The 17689-nt window shown below is 35.4% G+C and overlaps 1 protein-coding gene and 1 long non-coding RNA gene across 2 annotated transcripts in view; one reads left to right on the top strand and one right to left on the bottom strand.

The window, feature by feature from the left end:
* Positions 1-8413, top strand: part of LOC133756932 (uncharacterized) — a 31188-nt gene extending 22775 nt beyond the window's left edge. Inside the window, exons 2-3 of the long non-coding RNA XR_009865550.1 lie at positions 6335-6404; positions 8151-8413. This is a non-coding gene — a long non-coding RNA (uncharacterized LOC133756932). The remainder of the gene's footprint in view (positions 1-6334; positions 6405-8150) is intronic.
* HCRTR2 (hypocretin receptor 2) overlaps positions 1-17689 on the bottom strand; it is a 124883-nt gene that overhangs the window by 88419 nt on the left and 18775 nt on the right. The gene's annotated exons all lie outside the window — the stretch shown is intronic.

The raw sequence follows: 17689 nt of genomic DNA, 5'->3' as shown, positions 1-17689 counted from the left end.
TGTTCATGTACCTCCCCAGAGTTTGACCTTATCCTGCCTTTCTTCTTTCTTATTGCCGTGTAAGTTTCTACTTCTCTCTTTTGTGTGCTTTAATTTCCTTCTCTCCCTTGAGAGTCACTGATCCATGTCAAGTTGGAAAGTAAAAATCACAGCTACAATGTCAACAAATTATCCCCATTGAAGACACCTGTGCATCTGTGGTTCTTTTCTGAGATTCAGATTTTATTTAGGATGTTCTAAATAGCTGGGATCTTAAACTAGATTGCTATCAGTCAGGTGCATTTTACTGGATTGAAGGAAGATTACATTATGTTTAATGTACTTGTTTGCAAAGAATGCCTTAAAGCATGATAAAACTTGATATTGAAGGAGAATTCTGATAAATTCTAATTCAGGGTTAGTTCAGCACTTCATGAAATACAAGGGACACAGTCTCTCTCCCTTCTTCCACATGGTCCTTTATCCTTAGGTTACTCAGCACATACTCAGAAAATGTCCATCTGAACTCTAATTATCAGACATTTTAATAATTATGCCCAAGTCAGGAAGAGATGAAAGAGGCCCAAAAGGATGTTCTCATGGTGGTGTGTTGCTGTACATCAGAGGAACATCTCTCTCAGAGACTCTAAAAATGAATGCCTCTTAAATATCATTGGATAGAACTTGTTCATATATCTATTTCTATATCAATCATTGGGAAAGGAGAAGAGGATTAATATAATTGCATCAAAAATATCATGGCTTTTTTTATGTAGCTGGACAGTATTTCACTCAGAAAAATTTGGATTTCTGTAGTAAGGAGAAAAATGGGAATGGATTGATAGTTATCTAGTGACATCTTCTTGGAGTCATTTCCTTATACACCATCGCCTTGAAGATTCAAAATTTCTCCATTCACTCTAGCAGTAAGCCTTACCCTCAAGAAAGAAAATGCAGCCATGTTGGGGAGAATATGATATGTCATATTCATCTTGCATTATCAGTTCTGATACAGAAATGTATGGATGAATGTTTAGTTCTTGGCATAAAGATATGTATTTCTCTGTAAGTGTCTGGGTATATTTGTGTTTGTGTCTGTTAATGTGACACTTGTTGTTGTAAGGGCATTTACACATAGGACATATGCTACACAGAAAACAAGACTGCCAAGGTTTCTGTTCACACAATACTCATGGGCTACCTGGCAAGATGTCATTAAACAAATAATAACCATAAAGTGAGATAGATATGTAGTCCAACATGCTGTGGGAGAACACATTCTAGTAACTAGGGGATGGCAAAACCTTCTAACAGAAAGTGAGATTCAAATTGATACCTGAAGAAGAAGACAAATTTGACCAGGCAGATATCAAGAATATTATATTTGCAAAGTCTCAAAGGCCAGGAAGGACCTGACAGAAATCCAGCAAAGCTAGAAGGAAGAGTTGGAAAGGAAAACTCATAATAGGTAAGACCAGCTCATGGAGGGCTTTTAATAATGCCACAGCATTTCTTAAATGGCACAATTCCACACCAGATTGGGATAGGCAACACATTACCCATGAAGTACATGAAATACTGTGTAAAATGAGAATTGTTGGAATAGGAAAATATTTCAGATTATCTCACTAATATTTAGGCAAGACACCGCTTCTCAAAAAGACAGTGTGTTAATTCCAGGATGTTTAAACTGTTATCTGAGTTATATCTTTTGTTGCTTTATGAAAATACTTATGACATTGAGGGTCTTATGAGGTTGAAGGTCAACTGATATGCAAAAGGGCTTTCCAGTGCAGGATAAAGTAGCAAAATTACATTATATGCATGGAGAGTTGTTGTTGCTGTTGTCTTTCTTATAATTTTTATTTTAATTTATTTGACAGGTAGAGTTATAGACAGTGAGAGACAGACAGAGAGAAAGATTTTCCCTTCCATTGGTTCACTTCCCAAATGGCCGCCATGGCCGGCACTGCGCCGATCTAAAGCCAGGAGCCAGGTGCCACTTCCTGGTCTCCAATGTGGGTGCAGGGGCCCAAGCACTTGGGCCATCCTCCACTGCCTTCCAGGGCCACAGCAGACAGCTGGACTGGAAGAGGAGCAGCTGAGACTAGAACTGGCACCCATATGGGATGCCAGTGCCGCAGGCGGAGGATTAACCACGTGAGCCACGATGTCGGCCCCAGTTGCTGTTGTTTTTCATAAAAGGAAATTAACTCCAGATTATGAAAAGAAATAGAAATATTATGAAAGAGAATAAATATGTCTTTTGGAGACTAGAGACAGATTTGTATCTGGCCACATGACGGGATTGTGATAAAAAATAGAAACCCATCAAGACTCTCTTTTTGTGTCTCTTTTCCTGTTCTTGCTTATTTATTCTTTTCTCCATGCCTCCTTTCCTTGTGGAACAAGAAGCCACATTATTCTAATATAAGTGATAGCAGAGATGAGCTGCAGCTTCTGAGTTCATAATATAAAATTTAAAAAAATGTATCCAAGTGGCCCCGAGGCAGATGTCTACTGCTGATAAATTCAGGGAGGGTCAGAATTACAGCCTTACAGACTTTATGTCTACCAACCATCTAGTTCTGTATTTGAAGAGCAGGTCATTCTGAACTATAAAAAGAACCCAAAACCTATTACAATACCAAAAAAAATCTAAAGACGAGTCCTAGTAATTGTGTTGTTAATTTATGTGTATTTAGCAGAGTACATAGAAGTTATAACTGCCCATAAATAACACTTTTGGACAATCTTCATATTTGCATTTTGTTTTTAACATAAAAGAAGCTATACTGAACTAAATAGGTTTGAACAATGTCTTTGTGAAGGATAAAAGCATGACTATTTTGTGGGATTACAGTCATATTCAATGAGGTATTCTATAACAATTTTCTATTGTATTTTCTTGACCAATAGCTTTTTTCCATGATACCTAAGTAGCATACTTAAGCGTCCTTTGTAATATGACTCATTCATACTTGAATTCAGGTAGAGTATGATTAAATCATGTCTTCTGAAACATATAAATAACATTTAGTAGAAAATAAGTGTTATCAATTCCTTACGGAATTCTGCCTTAGTGGATTTAGAAAACTCTATGTGGTTTGTCTTATCATCATACTATCATAGCACAAAAAATGATTTGCAATAAATAGACAATACATTTATAATAAAGTAATTACAATAAATAAAGCAATTTTTAATTTGTAAGTATTTTTAGTACATCACATCTTTCTGAGAGCTGCCTCAGCAGCAGTATCCACGTTAAGACAAAAAGGTATGATTTCCATTGCAATGTAACTCAAAGAAATCCTTGATTTCAACTCCTCTGTTTAGTTTTGTGTGAAGTCTAGTAAAAAAATGCTTTACACCAATGTAATGTTAATGCATATGCCTTTTATTTATGTAGTTCACCTGAATCTGACACTAATTGAAATGTAACTCATCTTTGAGTCCTCTTAAACCTACCTAATACTATTTGTCAGGATTGCATTCCGTCAAATATTTAATCTCAAGGTCTTGAATGTGCGTTACAGCAGAAAAAAGGAAAATCGACATCGGTTAAAATGTGAGGTGGAACTTCATCCATATGAATTAGAGCATAAATCAGTAGATGACATGCATAATACCCTGGGTAGACCTTTCCATTCCTATCAATATACATATCATTGCAGGATTAGATCTAATCATCAGTGCAGCAATTTTATGAATAATACATTTTTAAATGTAGTTTTACAGAAAAAAATTTGGGATTCTGCTTTCTTTTTAACTTTTATTTAGGAAATATAAATTTACAAAGTACAGTTTATGGATTACAATGGCTTTCCCCCTCTATAACTTCCCTCCCACTTGCACCCCTTCCATCTCCCACTCCCTCTCCCATTCCATTCACATCAAGATTCATTTTCAATTATCTTTATACACAGAAGATCGATTTAGTATATATTAAGTAAAGATTTCATCAGTTTGCACCCACACAGAAACACAAAGTGTAAAATACTGTTTCAGTACTAGTTATAGCATTAATTCACATTGGACAACACATTAAGGACAGATCCCTCATGAGAAGTAAGTACACAGTGACTCCTGTTGTTGACTTAACAATTTGACACTTTGTTTATGGCGTGAGTAATCTCCCTAGGCTCTAGTCATGAGTTGCCGAGGCTATGGAAGCCTTTAGGGTTCGCCGACTTCGATCTTATTCAAACAGGGTCATAGTCAAAATGGAAGTTCTCTCTTCCCTTCAGAGAAAGGTACCTCCTTCTTTGATGGCCCCATTCTTTCCACTGGGATCTCACTCGCAGAGATCTTTGGTTTAGGTCTTCTTCTTCTTTTTTTTTTTTTTTTTCTCTTTTTTCTTTTTTTTCCATGGTGTCTTGGCTTTCCATGCCTACAATACTCTCATGGGCTCTTCAGCCAGATCTGAATGACTTAAGGGCTGATTCTGAGGCCGGAGTGCTGTTTAGGACATCTGCCATTCTGTGAGTCTGCTGCGTATCCCGTTCCCATGTTGGATCATTCTCTCCCTTTTTGATTCTATCAGTTAGTATTAGCAGACACTAGTCTTGTTTGTGTGACCCCTTTGACTCTTAGACCTATCAGTGTGATCAATTGTGAACTGAAACTGATCACTTGGACTAGTGAGATGGCATTGGTACATGTCACCTTGATGGAATTGTATTGGAATCCCCTGGCATGTTTCTAACTCCACCACTTGGTGCAAGTCCAATTGAGCATGTCCCAAATTGTACATCTCCTCCCTCTCTTATTCCCACTGTTATATTTAACAGGGATCACTTTTCAGTTAAAATTTAAACACCTAAGAATAATTGTGTGTTAATTACAGAGTTCAACCAATAGTATTAGAACAACAAAAAAAAAATACTAAAATGGATAAAGTATTAAATTGTACATCAACAGTCAGGACAAGGGCTGATCAAGGGGATTCTGCCTTTTTGTTGTTGTTAAATAAAGAAAGAGTTCTTGCTAAGAAGATTGAATATTATGTCATTGGGTTAGCATTATATGGTTGGTCAAAGGTTTCCCAAAATTAATTCTCAAGCCATAACACCTGATGATGTCATTAAAGCTCAGCTAGTTCTAACAAATGTATATTAAAACAAGAAAGCTCTGATTTTAAAAGAAAAATTTATTCTGGGTCACAGAGATTACCAACTGTTCCTTTCAATATCTGTAGTTGATATTTTTAATAGATGCAGATATAGTACCATTCATCAAGTTTATTGCCTTCGTTTGATATTATACATCTTATAGGATAGAAAAAAATGAGTTGTGCTTTTTCACTGGTAGAAGAAACTGTGAAAGGTCACCTTAGCTGATCTTCTGCCCGAGGCAGAGAATATTCGGTAAAATGGCTTGTTATACTATATTGCTTAAACATTTGAAGCATTTAGGAGTGTATGTCATTATTTCAGCCTTGTTCCATCATTTTACAATTCATGGAAGTTCATTTTTATTGTTGTCTTGTAAAGATAGTAACTTGGGAATTTAGCAAAGAATCTTTCTACTGTTTCTACCCTTTTGTCTCAATACAACCCCACAAAAGTGTCCATGTGGTTATTGTATAATATATGTTCAAAAGCCTCCTGTATTTTAGGTTTATTTCAAATGAAAAATTATAAAATAAATCATATTTGTATTTCTCAAACTTGATATGCAGATAATTGAAAAGATAGCAAATAATCATTAAACTAATGGGAAGTACATATATTACCCTATTGATTTCTGCATCAAATGTGTTAAAGGCAAAGAAAATATTTGCCTACATATTACATATTTCATTCATAAATACTTTCATAATTAAACATTTATTTTACTAGTTATCAAAGCCGCACATGTAAAATAAATTATCCATATACTATTAATGAAATGTGTTAATATATTGATCAATATAAGTTAAATAGACTTCAGAATTTATTTTCAATCCCACTATAAAACATAAATAGTAGACTCAACCTTAATAATCTAAGAATTTTCATATCAAAACAAAAGGTTCTTAGGCTTCTAAAATAGTTTGGAAGTTATTCTGCACTTTTTTATGAAAAAGTAAACCAATAATATGAAGGTTATACATATTATACATATTTAATATAGTCACATTCCAGTGCATCGTAAAGATAGGAATATAAGATGACTTCTTGTTTCTTACCTTGTTTTTTAAAATATTCATTTGAAAGATAGAGGAAGATCTTCAATTTGTTGCTTTGCTCTCTAAATGCCTGCAACAACCAGGGTTAGATCAAGCTAAAGCCAGGAGTCCAGAACTCCATTCAGGTCTCCAATATATGTGTCAATGACTTAAGTACATAAGCCATCCTCTGCTATCTTCCAGGATGCACATTAACTGGACGTTGGACTTGGAAGTGGAGCTCGGACTTGAACCCAGGGAGACTAAATGGAATGTGAGTGTTCTAAGTGTCTCCTTAATATCAGTGTCAAATGCTTGCCCTGAAGGTTTCTTGCCTTCTCAACCAGTGTTTTTGCTTTTTTCACTTTATAATAGATATTGAACTTGGAAATCTCACCCTAAATCAATTATGATACTTAAAAATATTATCCTACAGTAATTATTCAATTATATTTGCTGTTTCGGTTGTGATCATTTCAACAGTAACAGGTCATGCTAAGGTTTGTTGTTTTGTTCCCCCCACCCCCCAAAGAAACCTTTTATTTAATGAGTAAAAATTTCCTAAGTACAACTTTAGGAATATAGTAATTCTTTCCACCATACCTACCACTGAAGGCTGGCATTGTGGCATATTGGGTAAAGCCACTGCCTGTGACACCAGCATGCTGGTTTATGTCCTGGCTGCTAGCCTTCTGATCCAGCTCCCTGCTAATGGCCTGGGAAAAACAAAAAAGGTGGCTCAAATGTGTGGGCCCCTGGCACTCATGTGGGAGACCTGAATGAAGTTCCTGTCTCCTGGTTTTGAACTGAGCCAGGGCTTGCCTTTGTGGCCATTTGGGTAGTGAACCAGTGGATACAAGATCTCTTACCCATCCCCCAAATCTGACATTCAAAATAACTAAATAAATCCTTTTTTTAAAGTCTCACATTAATTAAATGATGAAAATCTTCCTGATCTTGAACAACACATATAAAACCCTGAAATGTTGTTAATTAATGTCACATGTCTTATTTTTGTCTCCATTATTTTTGTTCTAGTTAGCATGACCCAAGGACACAAACCTTAATTCTGGATTTCCCAATGTTTTTAAAGGAATCAGAACATTTGCAAATTCTGAGAGGCACTTGCTATTTTTCACTATCCTACTTGCAATTTCCTCTTTAAAAATCATATTTATTAATGTTTTAATTTTTTTTATTTATGTACTTGAAAGGTAGACTATTTATTTGGCAGATAGACACACAGAAAAACAGAGTGTTCCCATCTGCTTATTTTCTCTCCAAATGCCTACAACAATTTGAGCTGGGCTAAATCAAGGCAAAGCTGAGTGCCAGGAATTCAAACCAGGTCTCCTACATGGATGGCAGGGAACCAATTATTTGAGACATTACATGCTGCCTCCAAGAGTGCATATTAGCAGAAACTGGTATTAAGATGTTACTGAGACTTGATTCCAGACACTTGAATATGGGATGCAGGCATCCCACTCAACATCTTACTCGCTAGGATAAATGCTTGCCCCTAACTCTTTATAGTCTAACATAGCTATCATTAACTTCAGTTTATGCTTGAAATCTGCATCTTTTCTTCAAGCTTCATTTTAACTAAATACAGAAAATAAAAATAGACTAGATATTTATTTTTAATGGAAATAAACTCCCCAGTATAATCTCAAATTATGAGATAATTTTTGTTTATAATTATCTTTCAGTTTTATATTTTTATAATTATTGCTAGCTCTTCTTTCATTTGCAAATTGCTTCAAATATTATGAATTCAAGCAAAGATTTTTAATTGATAATTGGTATAACTACACCAACACTTATTAAAAATTGATTGAGCCCACCTCAGTTCTTTTCTAGCCCTAAAATATCTGAACTCTTCCCAACTAATACTTGGCTGTTTACCAATCTCATTAAGATACTTCTCAAAACTGTATTTAGTATTTGTATAGGCCTAATCTTTTTTTTTTTTACCTTTTAATTTAAAAAATATTTTCTTTGTTCTTTTTTTCCCCAGATATGGAGACTTTTGCCCAGGCCTAATCTTCTGAAAAATCCAGGAATGCTTTCAGTAAATAAAACAGTGAACGCTACTTAGAAAATTTTAAATCTAAAATAATTTAAAAATGAAATAAAACTGAAAATATAATAAATGTGTGAGGAAATCCAGGCAAGGCAAACTGCAATATTTTCACAATAATTGAGACATGTTATCTTACACTGTCTGGTTACTGATATTAACATGTATACAAATACAGATATGGTACTTCTCCAAACCCATTTGAGAAGCAAACATAGCAATTAACCAAAACACTTAAACCTCTCTCTGGGTTCTATTCTGCTTTCCAAATAAATATTTTATCTTGCCTTTTTTTTTTTTAAATCAAAGAGTCATTAGAAAAGTTGTATATGTCAATGTCTCTATTCCTCTCATTCTGTTCTCTTTTAAATCTATTGTATCTTTTCCTCCACTGTTTCTACCATTAAAGAACTGTCCTTAAGATCATTAATATTGTCATAATGCTAAATTAAATGGTTAATTTTCTTTCTATATCTTATCTGAATGAACAGTAGCTCCTGAGCAGATTCTCTTCCTTGAAACATTTCAATTTCTTGACTTCCTTAGATTTCTCTTTCACTGATCATTCTCAGGCTCCTCTCCTGCCTCATTGTCTTCCCAACACTTATTGGAGTTATTCCATATCCAAGTTCTTGGATATTTTCTTTTTTTTTTTCTATATTTGCCTACTTACTGATCTAATCTGAACTAATTATTTTAAATAGCAAGTACTGTTGACAATTTATAAATATGTATCTTCAAATTGGACTTTTCTGTGAAACTTCAGTCTCATATAATCAAGTGTCTATTTAACTTCTCAACTAGGACATCCCATAGACTTTTCAAACTCAGATATTTGAAGTTACAGTTTTAATACTGTATTAAAATTCTCCTGGATGCAAACTTCTCCAAGAAAATAATTTTGGTGACATCTTTTGCCTCCTTTTTTTCTCAAGTCACTCATCACAATCTTTGACCTCTCTTTCTTTCTCTTGAATAATTTGTCACAATCCATTTGTCACTAAATCCCATTGGTCCAGCCTTCTAAATGCATCCAGAGTATGATCTCCATTGTTACCACCTTGGTCCAAGCCAGCAGCTTCACTCATAGATTCTGGCAGAGGCCTGTGAACCATTTCCTTGTTTCCAATGTTGCTCTTGTTTTTACCCATATTCCCCCAGGAGAAGACTTCAATAAATAAAGTATGCAAGGAAATATCGTTTGAGAAGCTTTCCCAAGAGACACTTTGGAACAAGGAGAAAGACTCAGGGGGAGAGAAAATTAATAAAAGATATGTCATTTAGGGGCTGGCGCCATGGCTTACTTGGTTAATCCTCTGCCTTATGGCGCCGGCATCCCATATGAGTGCCAGGTTCTAGACCCGGTTGCTCCTCTTTTAAACCAGCTCTCTGCAGTGGCCCAGGAAGGCAGTGGAGGATGGCCTAAGTGCTTAGGCCCCTGCACCCTCATGCAAGACCAGGAGGAAGCACCTGGCTCCTGACTTCGGATCCGCGCAGCGCCGGCCATGGCAGCCATTTGGGGGGTGAACCAACAGAAGGAAGACCTTTCTCTCTCTCTCTCTCTCTCTCTCTCTCTCTCACTGTCTATAACTCTACCTGTCAAATAAATAATAAATAATTAAAAAGATATGTCATTTAGTAAGACACCACTTTTAGTTACCAATCTAATCCAGAGGGGCACTGCTGGACGACAGTGCAGAATACACATCTCAGGACTGTTCTAACCAAGGAGAATGCTGTGAAGCACAAGGTGATGTTCTTGGTGAGAACTCTGTGTCACTTCCAGCTATGTGGACAGATGAGGCTCTCATGGCCATTATTAGATGACATAAGGAAATCTCTTAAGGTAAAAGTCACAGGAGTTGGCAACTGGAACGTGGACTGGCAAGTAAAACATTAAACGGACAATGATAAGGATAATATAGGATTTGATATATGCCATTACATATACTTTATTTTTATTCCAGCAACAGAGTTATCTTAAGAAATGTAAGTCAAATCATATCACTTCTCTGTTCAAATCCTTCTAATAGATACCCATATCGCATGCTACCAATTCCTCACTGTTGCTCATATACATAAGGTATACTTCAAAATCAGAATTTTTACACTATCATTTGCTTTGTTGAGAATGTTTTTTTCTAGGATAACTGTGTGTCATTTTTGCTTCCTTCTGAAAGTCTTTCCTAAAATGTCACCTTTTAGTGTGAATGCTCACAATATCCCACTTGTAAAGGGAACCCATATTCTATCAGGCATTCCAGAATACCTCTTCTATTTTATTATTTGCCATCACACTTAATTTCACCTACAATATTAGCGTATATATTTTACTTGATGCTTATACTCTCTATCTCCCAATCACCTACAGAAGTGAGCTCTAAACAGATAGGGATTTGTTTCTGTTTTGTTTATTTCCATCTCCTTTGTATTTATAATTATACACATGAAAGGCTCACAGTGTGAAAAAATAACATAGCAACAAATAAATAATATACTCCAAAAACAGCTACGATATGGAATATAATTATTTAATAAGAAACGTATAACATGATCAGGAAAAAATAAGAAATTTCTTCAGTTTGGACCCATGAATGTTACTTGTAAAATGAGATTTTATATATAGGTCTAAGGATAAATTTCTATCTTGAGATGAGTTTATTTTGTGTAAATGTGTGTAGTTATTCCCTCTATTTGGCTTTGATAATACTTAGGTAACACAGTTTTTCTCTTTACAGAGGCAAAATTAAAGAGGAGGTTCCTAATTATGTAGAGTTTCTAGCTCCGATTTTGACATAAAATAAAACTGGAGATTTATGGTTAATGATAAATACAAAATGTTAGTTTGGAGTAGACATAAGGGTCAGGGTTAGTTTTAAAGTTAGGGTAGAAATGGAAGTTATATTTATATCCCATAAGTAATTTGGAAACGCAATAGACAAAATTTCATTTCTTCATTTGAACCAAATTATCATCCCTTTGCCATATATTGTGGGTGGAGGATGGGAGATGATTAGGCATTTCTATCTTTGGTCTCACAGGCTAGGATAATATAGTTGTTTGACAGTTTCTCCGCACCCATCTAATGGAATGGCAAAAGGACAGTTTCCTAAAGAAAGAGGTAATGCTGCTAGAAAAAGGGGGATGAGAAAAAAAAAAAAAAGAAAGTGATTATTGGGAAGACAAAAACAACCATCAACTACACATACCTAAGCTACAGTGCAATTTAAAATTCTTGACATTTTAAATATTGTGGAATATTCAGGGCTGGGTTCCTTTTCATTATCTGTACTCTATCTGTGCCTGTTTCAGTTTCTGCCTCTCCGTCTCTTGCTCTCTCTATCTTGTTTTAAGCCATTTCTTCTCGTCTCACCTTCAATGGTTACCAAGAACATGATGATTCACTTCCTTAAGGATAACTTTACTTAAATACAGTTTAAAAGTTTGTCAGTACTCAAATCATTTTAATGTGATTTTCCTTTCACTTTATTATTTGTTTGGACATTTATTTCCCTGAGATGTTTCATATTGTGATGTTTCTGTCTTTCAAAAAAATCAATATCCTATTGACTTTTCAATATATCTTCATTACCTTTTCAGTTCTATATTGTTACTGGATTTCCTTTGATTCATTCATTCATTCTTCATTTACTCTCTTCACTTCCTGTCCTTTATTCCAAAAGTGAGTACTCTATAATTATCATTTCACAATAATTTTGGTAATAATTTTCTGGAAAATATATCTAGAGAAATCAACATGTCTTTCTCTGTGTTATTTAAGAATATTCTATATGAATAAGTCTATGCTTGTTTTTTTTAATGTAATTGTTTCTTTCCATATGATTACATTCTCATTAAAAGCTATAATTTATTTTGTTTTATGGAAATTCAAGAAACCAGTATCTCTTTAATGAAAAAAGTTAAATTCAATAACAAAGAACTCTCAGTAATGTGTCATTGTTTTGGTTCCATACTAGTCATACTCAAGTGTCAAAGCCTACTCAAGTGACAAAGACATATAAATAAACAGCAAATTTGTCAAAACTGAATATTGTAAAGCAGAACAGAGAATTTAAAAAGAATTCTCAAGTCGGCGCCGCGGCTCACTAGGCTAATTCTCCACCTGCGGCGCTGGCACCCCGGGGTTCTAGTCCCGGTTGGGGTGCTGAGTACTAGTCCCGGTTGCTCCTCTTCCAGTCCAGCTCTCTGCTGTGGCCCAGGAGGGCAGCGGAGGATGGCCCAAGTGCTTGGGTCCTTGTACCCTCATGGGAGACCAGGAAGAAGTACCCGGCTCCTGGTTTCGGATAGGTGTAGCACCAGCCATAGCGGCCATTAGGGGAGTGAACCATTGGAAGGAAGATCTTTCTCTCTGTCTCTCTCTCACTGTCTAACTCTGCCTGGCAAAAAATAAAAAATGAAAAAAAAAAAAAAGAGTTCTCAAGTTTTTATATGAATTTGTTCATTATATTTATAAGAAAATTGAACTCATGTTAATATGTGGAACCTTATGGTACTGATAGTGAAGTAGGAATTGCAATACAGGTACAGAATAGTTAGTATCTTGGACAAATTTTCTGATTTGACATTTGAAAACGAATAGCCATATTTTATTATGCGGTGAATATTTTTAAAATTTTACTTAATAATATGCTTTTCTAGATGACATACTGTTATTTCATAAATGGGTAGTTATAATATGAAAATACCTGTTTAAAATGAACTTTATTTTTTTTACTACTATTGCTCAAAGAAAAACATTATTGTCATACTGAAAAGTCATATAGTTACCTAGAAACATAAAATATTTTCTATTAAATGACAAATAACACATGATTTAAAAAAAAGTGAATAAATTCCAAGGTTTGCCACAGGGAGTGGGAAAAGGGAAAAAAAAAATAAAGATAAAACTCTCAAATCCAAAAATGTTTTCTATCACTCTCATGTTACTAAAGACTTCAGGTAGCAAAAGTGTAACTAAGCACTTTTTGGCATATTTGCATAGCACATTTTGCTTTATTTATTTTTTGCACATTCTGTCATTCACTTACTTGATGCTCCAATCTTCTGTGTTAATGTTCTAATCATGTTCATTAAGTTAATTTCATGTCTTAGACTATCTCTTAATATACTGTTCATATCTTTTTTTTAAATTTTAAAAGTATACACACACACACACACACAAAGCAGGGGGCAGAGATAGGGAGCTACCATCTACTGGTTTACTTCAAATGTCCTTAACCACCAGGGTTGGCCAGGCCACAGCTAGGAGCTTGAAACTCAATCTTGGTTCGCAAAAAGTGTGTCCTGGACTTAACTACTTACTCCATCACCTTCTACCTGCTACTATATGCATTATCGAGAAGCTGGATTGAAAGTAGAATAACTGAGACTTGAACCAGGCACTTTGTTTGAGATGGAATGTAAACATTCCAAGGGACTTCTTAACCTCTATTCCAAATGCTTGTCCTATCATATCTTTTTAATAGTATTTCATTTTCATATACTGCATTTCTGCCCTTGCCATGAGACTGCTAACTCTTTGAGGTCGATGATTTCTTTTTGATGATTGCTCCTTCTAATGTCAAAGAGCATGTCTGGTAATTAACATACTCTCAATATTTGCTTCATGAATGAATGAATGATATTCTCTCATTATTCAGATTTAACTTGATCTCATTTTAGAGTAGCACACAAGTCTGGCATTTGATGCAGTTAAGATGTTACTTGGGAAACTTTTATCCCATATACAGGTATCAGGGTTCAAGTCCCAGGTATGTGTGCTATCCAGTTTCCTGATAATCACATCTGGGAGGCACCAGGTGATGGCTCAAGAAGTTGGGTCCTTGCCATCCACATGGGAAACCCAGTTGGAGTTCTGAACTCCTAGCTTCAGGCCTGATCCAATCCTGACTGTACTGGGCATTTGGGGAGTGAACCAGTGCATAGAAGAATTTTTTCATCTGTCAATATCTTTCTCTCTCTGTCTCTTATTTTCCGAATAAAATTAAAACAAGTAAATAAAATTATAAGATGTAGCTCACTATCCTGGTTAGATCTAAGCAGAATATAAGGATCCAGACTGAAAGATGCTGACATTTCTCTCAAAAAATTGTTGTTCCTGAGCTTCCAAAGGAATCAGTCCCTGTGACCATGCAATCATTATCCAAAAACTTGAGTAAATTTTCTTTTCTGAGCACAAATTATGTTTTCTCATACTCACAATTAGTGGTAGGATTAAACTTTAAGTGTCTAATTGTAATACTGACCAGAGAAAAAATATAAAATATACATAAGATAAACATATTCTAGTCCCTGTGCTATGTTCAGAATTTATACATTAATAAATGATACTCAAGGATTGCCTACAAAAGAAGGCAATTAGCCTTAGTGAAGAAAAGAGTTTAAAATGTTTTATCAATCAAAACATTCTTATTTATCAATATCATAACTAGACATAAAATAATGGCTTGAAATTCAGGTGAAGGAATGTGTCCTCATTGTTGAAGGCAAGGCTTTTCTTAGTAAAAGCCAGCATTGATCATAAATACATTAATTAAAATGAAAATTGAAACTTTAAATTTGAATACCTTGCACTAAATATAAAATAAGTTCAAATCATCTCTTATTAATTCCATTGATATTTTATTAAAATATGTATAATATACACAAAAGTTTATGTATGTATATACAATACATATGCAATGTGTAGGAAAAATTTTAGATTTACATGTTGGAAATCTGAATTATTATAGTTCAAAAAATTTGCTTTAAGTCTCTACAACAAGCAGGTACACATCTTAAATTTTATAAGTTTGTTACAATATTTTGGTAACACTCTTTAGAGATAGAATAATTAAAAACCCCCAATATATTGCAGAAGGGGATAGGTAACCATCAGTGGTGGATTATGTGGACCTCGCAAGATTCTCAGGTTTCTTCTTTGTTTCCTCACAGAAGGTTAAAGATATTTCAGTGAAAATTGCATTTCTAAAATCTTAGAGTAAACGAGTCCTTCAAAGAGAATTTTTTTTCCTATCTTAATTCTCATTTTTCTAGTATTTTCATACTTTTGGTGTTGCTGAAATTTTTGATAATTTTAGACTTTAACGTAATTCTATCATCTATTTTGTGACCAACAACTTTTGACATTTATAATTTAATAAATCAGAACCACAGGTTTGAATAAGAGCCAGTCTTTCACAATGCTTTTGTGTCATGAAACCCATTTAATTTTCATAGTGACCCCTCATTTCTTTGCATGATATAATTGATTGCAATTATTATATGGCAGTATGTTTAATGGTTGAAGAGCCACTCAGCAAACAAGAGTAAAATTCATCTTAATCCTGAAATATTTTCAAATGGAAAATAATAAATTAGAAAATATAGAACAAGATTTTTGTGCTGTTGATTCTATTACACAGTGATTTCTATATATCATTGAAGACTTCTGAAATATCTTTCAGTTTTGGTAAGTTTGTATAATAAAAAGATGTTATTTGCCTAATACATAAAGTGTTTCAATGTTCACGTTGATAATTCTGCTTAAAATGTTATACAGCTACGTATGTTATCACTCAGAAAACTTTTCAGGCTCTCACACATTTATTATATAATTATCGACTGTAACCCCTTCTATTGGTCTTTCTGCTGCATTTTCTTTTCTTCCTAATGCTGCTTCATGGTAGGTCTTTTAATCATCTCTTATTTGATAAGGGCATTATTGACACAACTGAATTTTTGTCCAATAGAAAAGCATTTGGCTTTACAGTTGTTCTCCACCAGATAATAGGAGGCCTGCTTTTACTTTTCTCCATGGCAGAGATTCTCACATTGAGTGTACCAGGTGTCCAACTTCCCCTGAAATTCCATCTTAAGAGTCAGGAATGAGTCCTAAAATTAGAGCTTTTTACTGTATGCCTGGTTTTCGTTTCATGGATTTTTTAAACTGCATGGTTCAAGGTGATCCTTTCCAAGACTTAAAGAATTATAGCTGTTAGGGCTTCCAAGATGACTGAACAGATAGCTATGCTCGTTCTAATCAGGGGGAGATAGCAGAAAAAAAGCTAAGGAAGAGTATTCCCAGGGGAGAGTTGAAGTGTTCACAGTGGAAATTATACAGAATGAAGAGAAACACCATGGAACAGCGTGGAAAGCAGAGATGCACAGCAGCAAGTGAGAACACCATCCACTAGCCCCACAGCTAGAGGCTGTGGGAGACACCAGGTTCTGAGAGTGAGGTGACAGCAGACTGCTGCAGCCAGTGGTATTAACTGATGGAGAGCTTTGCAGACCACACAATCTGTGAGTTGGCCTGGAGTCCCAGGAGCGGGCAGGGTACCTGCCTAATCCAGTGAAGGAAAAGTACATTTCATTCTCCCCACCTCCTTGTGGTGGACAAGCATGCCAAGCGGTAGAGAAGGCACAATCTTTGACACAAGTAGAGGCTGTGGTGGCTCTCTCCCGTGACTGTGAAATTTTAGCAGAGGAAAAATCTTCATTTCTAATTGCCTTTGAGTCTGTCTGACAGGGTTACTAGGGGTCTGAACATTCACTTAAGATTGTGAGGTAACCCCATACTTTCAACCTATCACAGGCTTTGGGACTCAAATCATCAAGGTGCCCACCCGAGGGCAGCAGACTCTGAAAACAACACTGTTCTCTCCATATATTGGGCAGGCTCATGGAACAGAGAGTGATCCTCTGCACCTCATGACTGTGGGAGCCTTGTATGCTATGGCTGTGGGAATCTTGTGACTGCATACTAGAGCATGGAGTATAACTGAGTCATTGGGAAATCACCGTCTAGTGTCAGAGGCTCAGAGCTCCCTGACTGCTTGGAGTATTTCATTGCTGAATGTTCTGTGCTCATATAGGACTGCACAGATCCTTTGTGTTATTCATGTGCCAGTGTGGGTGAGGGTTACCCCAAGCATTGATCGCCATGGAAGAGAGGTTGTGAGGTTGGGATTATACCAATAGATGTGATCATACCTACCCCCTGCTGACCATGGAGATCTATCATACCTTATTTGGGTTGTCACCCTTGAATCTCACCCAACCAGTGAGCACTGACCAGTTCCCTAGCCTCAACCAGCACATGCCTCTAGGTATTCACTGAAGGAGCAGACTTTCAACTAAACCACAGAGGCATAGTTCAAAGATAAACCTCATTAGTGGATAAACCAATTGTTTATCCAAATGCCTAAAAATAAATGCAGAAACACAAAAAATAAGAAAAAGGAAGACAACATGGCTCCCCCAAAGCAATACAAGAAAATTCAATATTATAATGTGAAGATGAAAAGATCGATGAAATGCCTGAGAAAGAATTCAAAATAATGATCATAGGATTACTCTGAAGCAATGAGAAGCAAATTTATGAGTTAAAAAATCAATGCATGACACAGATGAACATTTTTTCCATGAGGTTGAGATTTTGAAGGCAAATCAAACTGAAATACTAGAAATGAAGA

The sequence above is a fragment of the Lepus europaeus genome, chromosome 3 (genome assembly GCF_033115175.1).
Source record: "Lepus europaeus isolate LE1 chromosome 3, mLepTim1.pri, whole genome shotgun sequence".
NCBI lineage: Eukaryota > Metazoa > Chordata > Mammalia > Lagomorpha > Leporidae > Lepus > Lepus europaeus.
The sequence above is the reverse complement of the archived record's forward strand: the minus strand, read 5'-3'. Positions and strand labels throughout refer to the sequence as shown.